At 36.1% G+C, this 10,141-nt stretch overlaps 1 long non-coding RNA gene across 1 annotated transcript; it reads left to right on the top strand.

Annotated features, from left to right (window-relative positions):
* The first annotated feature begins 1,304 nt into the window (after nucleotides 1-1,304).
* On the top strand, nucleotides 1,305-6,885 carry LOC107746724 (uncharacterized). The gene is made up of 3 exons (XR_001640727.1): nucleotides 1,305-1,343; nucleotides 1,514-1,649; nucleotides 6,720-6,885. It is a non-coding gene; the product is annotated as an uncharacterized LOC107746724 (long non-coding RNA).
* Nucleotides 6,886-10,141: the final 3,256 nt, after the last annotated feature.

The following is a 10,141-nucleotide window of genomic DNA, read 5'->3' as shown; positions in this document are numbered from 1 at the left end:
CTCCTGGATCCTCCATCCAAGCCTCCTCCCGTCCCCGCAACACTGACACCTTCACTTCCAGGTTAAGAAACTGTCAATCAAAAACTCGGTAGCCAATGAGAACCTATACTTGCTATTGCTCATTGTTGGTTGATTTGACGAACATTTGTATACAAGAGGAGTCGACCAAGAGTAGTTTTTACCTAAAGGGAGAAACTGCAAGTTTTAAGGAAGCACAAAACAAAACTACTACACACTGGAATCCACTGTTATCTGTGTGTGCTTCAATGGCTCACTCAGCTTAAATATATATTTTGGCATCTCTGTCAGCTGCAAAGAAGCCAAAAATATTATGATATATTCCTAATTTGTTAATAATACATTGCATGAATATGTGTCATATGCTGTAATGTCATTCAATGTCCGCAGAACAGTCGAGGACAGTTTAACATTTCCTGGATCCGTGCAATGCCATATTTCCATATGGCAATTGTGCAGAGACAAATTCCCGTTTAATGATCAGTCTGTGTGAGAAAGAGCAGTGATCAATAATCATACAGAAAACACTATGAGGCAGATAAGAGAGAGTCCCAGAATACAGTTGAGAGAGATGCTTGCTTTAAAACCTGCTTTCAGCAACCCAATGATGAATAATGAAGACCTTCCATTGTTTAACCCATGACTAAGCACACTAAAGAGAATGATCCACATTTCTTGCATTGTATTCTTGTAGATGTTTTAGTCACAATTTTCTTTTTATGGATTAAATGACTGAGTCATAGAGTTTGGGCATAAAATGATCAGAGCTGGAACCGGCTCTAACTGGTTTGTCCACTGTAGTCTTGACAACATGTTTACCATTACTACTCATTTGCCTTGAATATAAATGTGGACACACCTTGTTTTGTAGTTCTAGTTTTCTATTCTTTTTGGCTCAAGTTGTGAAATAATTTATGTGTATATTTTCCATTGTATAAAGAATGTTTTTTTGTTTTTTTTTCATTTATGAAATAATTATGTATATATAAACGTTCTTAACTCTCTAAATACTATACAGAAAGCTTTTATGTTTTACTATTTATCTGAAATAAAGTTGATTCTTTAAAACGGCTAAAATAAAATAAAATTCTTGAACATACAAGCCAATAAAATCAATCAAATTTGCCATATTTTTCTGCAATTAAACACATTTTGGAGTTAGTAAATAAATCAGCACTGTTCAAAAAAAAGCGTCCAGATGTTATCACTGAATGTGCGCAAATAAAGGAGGGCGGAGTTGAAAGAGTGCAGCTGAAACTTTTGAAACACATACTTCCTCGTGTTAGTCATTTCTGCAAGATAATGACTGCGAATAGAGTAAGAAGGTAAGAAGCTGATTTTATTATTATTATTATTTTAACAACTATCTATGTTTTGTTTATTTAATCTTTAAAAATGAAATATGCATGACATATCAATGATATAAAATACAGTCTAGGAGTCCATCACATAATAATAATGATAATAATATATTATTATAATTTTCCTCAACCAGAAAAATGCCACCTGGGATGGTGAATATCCGCGAGTTTAACAAGGAGAACTTCAAATCCTGTGGGCTCCAGTTAATTTCTCATGTAATGAAAGAATTTAAAAAAGAGCAAAACAAACTAAGAACTCATGTGAATGAGGTATGTCACACACACGGGGCGTCGCTCATGGGGGGAAAAGAATGACAAAGTGCACAGGGCCCAGAGGTTTTAAATTACAGCGCATGAGAAACAGCAAAAAGCAAATACTCCAAAAAAGTGTGAAGTGGCACGACCTGGTCATCTGCCAGCCGTGCACAAAAGCAGACCGGGATCAGTCACCATGTAAAGCCATAAACAGTGCAGGTCGCTTGATCCATTCAGATGTGACACAGAATTGTGGTACACAGTTGTGTGATATGAGATCATTGAAGGTTCTGTAGTGATGCTGCTAAAAACAGCCACGAACATGTGAACTGCATGACGAGGTAAACTGGAATAATTACAAGTTTGCCAATTCAGCACCATCATTTAACTTGCAGTTATTAACACTGTACAAATAGCCTAAGGTGTTTTGGCAGAAATGTATTTATTATAAATGTTACTGTTATTATTTATATGAAATATTGGAGACTTTTATAGAAGTTGTTTTTGTAGTTTCTACATGTTTATTTTTTATTGTTATTATTATTATTACAAATGTCATTGTTTATTATTACTTAATGTTTATAAAAAAAAACATATTTCCTAACCATGGTAATGAGGACCATGGTTTTACTTCTTGTGACCACCATATTACTAATACTTAAACTCTGGAATCTATGCAAGAGCTATAGTAAATGTCATTAGGGCAAAGGATAATTTAACAGAATTGCTTTAGTAGCTTCTTTCTCTTTAAATGTTTAGTTCTAATTAATTTTATTTGAAGTGAAATGTTAATTTAGTAAGAGCCTGATTAAAGATAAATATCAGTGTCTGAAATAAATAAGGTGTTTACTATTTACAAATGTTAAAGTTCTTAAAGGGATAGTTCACCCAAAAATGAACATTGTCATAATTTACTCATCAACATCATGTCATTCCAAACCTGTGTGATTGTTTTTTCTTCTGTGGAACATAAATGAAGATAATTTGAGAAATTCAATAAATTGTTGTCCATACAGTAGAAATCAAGGGTAACCAAAATGGTTTGGTAACATTCTACAAAATATCTTTTGTGTTCCACAGAAGAAAGTAAGTCATACGGGTTTGGAACGACATGAGGCTGAGGAAATCATGACAGAATTGAATAGCAGAAAAATACAAAAAGCCAAGACAAAGAATCCGCACACCAAACGAAATGCAAAGTTCAAGGTCCTTAGAACAGGAGTTTATTCCTGAAGATTTACATGGAGGTGACCAGGGCCGTAGCTGGGGTTTGCGGGGCCCCAGTGCAGGTTGTACCAGTAGGCCCTGTTTGAAAGTGTTGAATTTGTATGTTCATTCTATTTATTTAATTGTGCTATTTACACAATGTTTAAGTTTGTAGGTGTCCAGGTACAGAAACCAAATAATCAAATGTAAAATAGCACTGCATAGTCTTCACTGTAAAAATTAAATATCAACTGTTAGTACAATATTTACACAACTATCAATACTTTGTTGACCAGTTACCCAGCAATGCTTAATTTTGTTCAGTCTGTGGTGTAAAACATTAGCAATTAAAGAAAAAAACACAAGCAAAACATGGTCAGGTCAAAGTGTCTGAATAATTTTTGGTCCCAATTTTTTTTTATCAATTTTACTGGTAGTCCACTGTATGAGCCCACTAGTAAAAAAATATCAAAAATTATATCTGGTGTCTGAATAATTTTTGGTTTGACTGTGGATTAATTCTTGTTAAAACTACAAAGTAATTCAGTCAAGAGCAGTGAGTGATTTTCTTTCTTTCATTTTCTTGGATTAACATTACAGCACCTACTAAATTAGGCACGGTCACTTTAAGAGACAATGCATCCATTATAATGATACACATCAGATTTCTTTCTCCACTGTTTACTTTCACTTAAGACATAACCGACAGTTTTTTTGAGGATACTCTCCAAGACGGGTATTTTGACATAATTTTGTATGTATTCGTCGGTACAAGAGCAAGAAGAGGCAAATTTGGTGTTCAAGAGCTTTGAGACGCGTCTCTCTGTGTACGCCTTGTGCGCACAGAACACCGCGTGCGGGTGCTGAATTGGGCTCTTTCACATCTTTTTCTGTTTGCATGTTTAAACTGCGAGTTGTATTTGTTCGTTTGTATTTGTTCGCGAAGGAGAGCTCGGTTCGGTGTTGCTGTCCGTCTGTGTGCGCACCGAACACGGCGCGCGAGTACTCAGTCGAGTTTTTCCGCATCTTGTGTTTGAATGTTTAAATTGTCAAGGCTTAAAAACCTCAGTGGCCTGTCAACTGTCCTGAGCATCTTTTTAGGCTGGCCTCAGCCAGTCGGTTGAGATCGCCGGAGGGCCCCCCCTCAGCCGTGGGCCCCTATAATCGTCACCACCTTTCACCCCACTAGCGACAAAAACTAAAGTGCACAAACAAGAAAGTAACTGTGCACACAAATACAAAAAAAGCAAACGTTTCAGTCCTGGCTGGACTATCTTCAGTGCTAAAGATTCCAACACTGGTTAACAAACATTTTAAACATGTCCCTACTTTTGCTACTGATCCTTTTCAGACAAAGATTGAATTGTTTCTTTCTTTCTAGTTCTTTCTGACTATCAAATTGAAACATTTCTTTTGCAGGGATGATATCGTATCAGAGTCAAATACATGTAGCATCGACAATAGACAGACGTTTAAACCCAAAAGTTACTTTTGTCCTCAGACTACAAGTGCTTCTATTACTACTTTTTGCAAATTGGTTGAACAAGATGTGGTCACTCTTTCAGTCTCCTGATTTAAAAATAAATCATAACATCACTAAGGCGGAAAATGAAGCCCTTCATAATCTTAAGTAAAACTTTGGATGTTGTCATTAAGCCAGCAGATAAGGGGGGAGGTCTGGTCTTCATGAACACATCTGATTATGTGGGTGAAATCAGACAACAGTTATCTGATGGTCAATTTTATAAGAAGCTACAGTTTGATCCTGTTAAACGTTTCAAACTAGAAGTTGACCAATTTCTTTCTAAAGCCTTTGAATCTGGTGATATCAGTGAGACTGAAAAAGCATATTTAACGTGTGAGTTTCCAACAACGCCAGTGATTTATATTTTACCTAAAGTGCATTAGTCTCTTACTAATGTTCCTGGCTGACCTATAGTGTCTGGTATTGGATCATTAACTGAATCCCTTTCCAATTTCATTGATGCCCATATTCGACCTTTAGTGGTTCAGTTGCCATCATATCTTAGAGATACGGACGACTTTCTTGAACACTTGTCTAACATTCAAGAACTTAATGACAATATATATTTGGCAACCCTTGATGTCACTAGTTTATACACTAATATCCCTCATTCTATGGGTTTACAGGCTTTAAAAAAATTTGGAAACAAGAACAAACAAAATACCTTCTTCTGATTTATTGGTTGAAATGGCACAATTGGTTCTTTCTAAGAATCACTTTAGATTCCAGGATGATTTTTTTCCTTCAACTTCATGGTATAGCTATGGGGGCATCTTTTGCCCCAGATTATGCCAATCTATTTATGGGTTATTTGGAGCATCAATATATATATATATAACCGTAATCCAACTAATATTGTTTTCTATCAACGTTACATTGATGATATCTTTGTGAATTTCAGGGGTAGTGAAACATAATTAATTTCTTTTCGAGATTATTTGAATTCTGTACACGCTACTATACAATTTAGTCTTGAATTTAGTCGGTCGTCAATAAATTTCTTGGATACGTTGGTTTCAGTAGACAATGGTACACTGTTTACTTTGCTTTATGTGAAACCTACTGACAAAAACAGTATTTTACATGCTAAAAGTTTTCATACAAAATCTTTGAAACAAAGTATTCCCTACAGTCAGTTTGTGATATTACGGAGAATTTGCAGCAATACAGATGATTTCGATCAACAAGCTGAGACTCTATACAATCAGTTTATTCAAAGACAATATCCAAAAAGATGGCTAGTCTCAGCTTTGGAGAAGGCGTGTTCTTTTGATCATTCAGTTAAGAAAGTTTCAAGGCACAGGAATTCTTCGCATATCATTTGTTGTACCACGTATAGTCCTCTCAATGATGAAATAAAAAATATTGTCTCGAAGCATTGGCATGTGTTATCAGTTGACAATGTTGGAATTTTTTTTTTAACGATTTACCTCTTTTTGATTATTCCAGAGGACAGACTATTAGAGATCGTTTGGTACATGCAGATTGATATGTCTATGAATAGACGGCCCAAAGATTACTACAATGTGAAAGTCATTGGATTTTTCAAGTTAAAACTGAGCAACCTTTTGGTCTTAATGAAATTTTAAATCTTTCTGGCTTTCTTTAGAGGTTTTTTCTGTCCATCATAGTTTTTTTATTTTTTTTTTCAGTTAAACCCACCCATTTTGGCAGTGATTGTTAATTACCTATTGCATATTCAATTAATTGTCCAGCTGGTTCAGTTTGATCATCTGTTCTCTGTTTTGTGCCTTGATCTCCTTAAATGTTTGTTAACCAGGACTGAAACGTTTGCTTTTTTGTATTTGTGTGCACAGTTACTTTTTTGTTTGTGCACTTTAGTTTTTGTTGTCACCTCCATGTAAATCTTCAGGAATAAACTCCTGTTCTAAGGACCTTGAACTTTGCATTTCGTTTGGTGTGTGGATTGTTTGCCTTGGCTTTTTGTATTTTTCTTCTATTAATTGAATCTATGCACCCAATTATAAACATACTTTTTTTCTTTACTTAATTGGCGCAGATTTTTTTCATACTTTTCATTTACAGAATTTAATAGCAGAGCATTTCCTGCATTCTAGCTCAAAATCAATGCTTTACTGTCAAGTGCATTTCTATGTGACAAAAATGCATTATTAAGCTTCACCCAACCCAGATCGCGGACCCCGATTTTGAGGGAGCCCCATAGCAAATTTAGTGCACAAGGCCCAGAATTCCTAGCGACGCCCCGGCACATACAAATGCTATATATTTGCCAAGTAGCAATCGTTCATTTCTTATGTGGCAAAAACACATTCTAAGTATATAATATTTTCTAATAATTAATCTTGGCTTTTTATCTTTGTCTTCTTTTCAAGATTCTCCACAGCATCTTCTTTTTAGGGATCATTCATAAGGACAGTCTCACTCCCGAAGACATTATACCTGAAAAGATTGCTGAGATTACAAGACAGGAATTTCCAGAACCATTTAAGAAATACAAGAGTCATCTACCTAAGCGGACACCTTTCTCAATACTGTTAGACAAAACGGTTTCACAGACTGATTCCATCTTTTCCACAAATAACTTTTTATTGTCTAGTTCTAAAGCCCTATAACCAACTCAAGTCCCACATAGTGAAAAAGGTTTGTATGTGGATTCGTTGCTGATCCTCTACCTGCAAAAAACTTTTCTGGTCACACTTTACAATAAGATCTCATTTGTTACCATTAGTTAAAGCAGTGCTCAAAGTGGGCCGGTGTTCCGGTGAATTCAGTTCCCCTGTTTCCCCTTCGGCGCGCATGTGTGAAATCACGACATCATGATATCGAGCGCAGCGGAAAATGTGTGCTTTATTATCTCAAGCGTCAGTTTATTGTGTTATTTCCTACTTTCCATCAACATAAGGTATATTTCACGTTGTTTGTCAAATACATAAGTAAAATTCTAAAGCGTAGAATGTATTGTTTGCAGAGGTTTTATAGCTTCTTTTATAATTTCGGCGATCGTTTACATTATTATATTATTGTTATATTGTTGTTGTTGGTGTGTGTTTGTTTTGTCACACTTATGTTTTCCATAAATAAACCATATTGCACTGCACAATACTGTGTTGTTGTTATTATTATTATTATAAATAATGCGATGAAGGGGAAACAGGGGAACTGAATTCACCGGAACAACTAGATCGGGGCGTTACCTGATTGGCTGACGTCATAGTGACGGTAGGTTTACGGGCGGGGTTAGGTAAGGTTGATCATTTCATTGCATCGTTTAGAAACACCCATCAGTTTGAAAACACCCACAATGTCAGAAACTCCCACTTTTGCTCTGCAGAGACCTCGTGTTGCCAGACGTACAATAATTATCGTATCTGTACGATAATTTTGACCTCTGTACGATTTACGATCAACAATGAAAAAAAATTCCATAATGTACGATAATTTCAGAATTTTTGAACTTGTTTTTTCCAAAGTCAACCTCATAAAAACAAAGCCACGAAATCGGCTCATTACAGACAGTCTAAATGGGTTTAAACCGGTAAACTCCTGGTAAGTCCAAGGATTCAAACAGTAACCGAATGAATTCAGACAGTAATAAGTTCAAAACAGTGCTAATGCAGAGAAAACACGGCCGATTTCATCAGAGATGGCGGAGAGAATGTCCCATCACTGTCACCAGTGTCCCATTAAAATCCTTACACAAAGTGGTAATTACCGCTGATCTTTAAAGAATGTAAGTTGTTTATTATTGTGTGTCTTTCTGGTTTTAGGGCTGCACTGAGCGATTTGTTTCCAGTCCAGAGGAAGTGATGGACACTATTGATGAGGGCAAATCCAACAGACATGTAGCTGTGACAAGTATGAATGCACAGAAAAAACAGAATAAATATTTTCAATAAAGAGAATCAAATATAATTATCTTTCCATAAACCGAGACTAAACCATATCTTACCAGGAAACTCTAACATCTGCATCCTTCATTTGAGCTGATGCTTGTAAACAATGCTATGTGGGTTTAGTTGTAATAATGTCTTTGTGTGTGTCTCAGACATGAATGAACACAGCTCCAGGAGTCACAGTATCTTCCTGATCAATGTGAAGCAGGAGAACACACAGACAGAACAGAAGCTCAGCGGGAAACTCTACCTAGTCGACTTGGCAGGCAGTGAGAAGGTGTGTCAAACATTTTTGTCTCGTAGTAGGGGTTGAACGACTTCAGATTTATTCAAGTCGACATTTATGTGATGAAAGTCGAGTCGACGCCGACTAGTCGCTGATCACGTCATTAGTGAACAAATAAGCCTGAACATTGGGCTGAGACTCGAACACCTTATGCACAGCTATGCTATGGCATATGACGCAGCGCTGCCCACATAACTATTGCTCCTATAACAGCTCAGTTTTAGCAGTTTTTTTGTCTTTGGGTCGTTATATTTCTCACAGATTTCTGCTCGTTCTAAATCAGATACAGATAAAGTAGCACAGTAAAGATTACATTTATACAGTGCTTGAAGTGGGCCGGTAGTCTTTAGCGTCCTGGCACTTTTTCATGCATACTGGCACTTCTGACATGTTGCTGGTACTCAGAGTCAAAGCGTCAGTGTCTGGGTGATTCGAAATGACACTATATAAATCACACTACCCAGGACGTGGTACCAAGAATCATGTGAATGAATGCAAGCGGAGTCGGTCTACCTCAGGGGTTTTCAATGTGTGGGGGCGCGAGAGAATGTCAGGGTAGTAGAATAATAAATAATTATTGATTACTCATTTGAATCAGTACATGATAACGAAAACAATACCTTAAAAATGAAAAGAAGCAGGTTTTTGCGATCATTTTAAACCGGTAAACTCCTGGAAAGTCCAAGGATCCAGTGAGCAATTCAAACAGTAAGTTCAAAACAGCGCTAATGCAGAGAAAACACAGCTGATTTCATCAGAGATTGCGGAGAGAATAGTGACGTCCAGTCAGTAAATTATTCTTTTCAGTGTGTATTTGGCTTAAAAGTGAGTTTTATAATTGATGCTGGCTGAAGGTGTTTGCGGTGGTCAGAGTTTTAGTGATTCTGAATGGGTCCGTATAGTATAGTAGTAGCCTACAGTCAGGTAAAGGCAGGAGCTTTAGTGGTCTTTGGCGTCTCCCTGTGGTCCTGTTTGGTATTGCAGCTTGACTTGTGCTATTTTTTATTAAAAGTGCTCTAAACCAGTGGTTTTCAAACCTGTCCTGGAGTTAAACCATTAACTAGCATGAACGAACAATTAATAATATATTGTTTTACAGCATTTATTAACTTTTGTTAATTATAATGCCAGTTCACAGTGCATCAATTAATGTTAACAAATACAACTTTTGATCTTAAAAATGTATTATAAATTATTGAGATTAACTATTAATAAATGCTATAGAAGTTTGTTAATTGTTAGTTCATGTTAACTAATATTGACAAATGAAACCTTATTGTAGAGTGTTTCCATTTTTAATTATTTAAGTGCATTATTAATAAAGGTATGTATAAGTTTTGTTATTTCAAAACATCACATGGACTTGAATGTTGCCATTGTATCTAAAACAGTGCAATATATCACTGTGTCATTGTATTATAATCATCTACAGTGAGTGAACAAGTTTCACTAGTAGAGCAAGGTTCAGTCAGAATTCCCACCTTCCTCATTGATTGCCTGAATACACGGAACACATTTTATAACCCCATATTCATACAGTTCAAACATGTTCTAACTGGTTTAGTACATGGTGTGCATTTTCATCTTGACACAGAGCACAGCACAAGACACACCT

Source organism: Sinocyclocheilus rhinocerous, unplaced genomic scaffold, assembly GCF_001515625.1.
Source record: "Sinocyclocheilus rhinocerous isolate Xijiao unplaced genomic scaffold, SAMN03320098_v1.1 scaffold11028, whole genome shotgun sequence".
Lineage (NCBI taxonomy): Eukaryota > Metazoa > Chordata > Actinopteri > Cypriniformes > Cyprinidae > Sinocyclocheilus > Sinocyclocheilus rhinocerous.
Note: the sequence above shows the minus strand (reverse complement) of the source record. Positions and strands in the feature narration are given on the sequence as shown.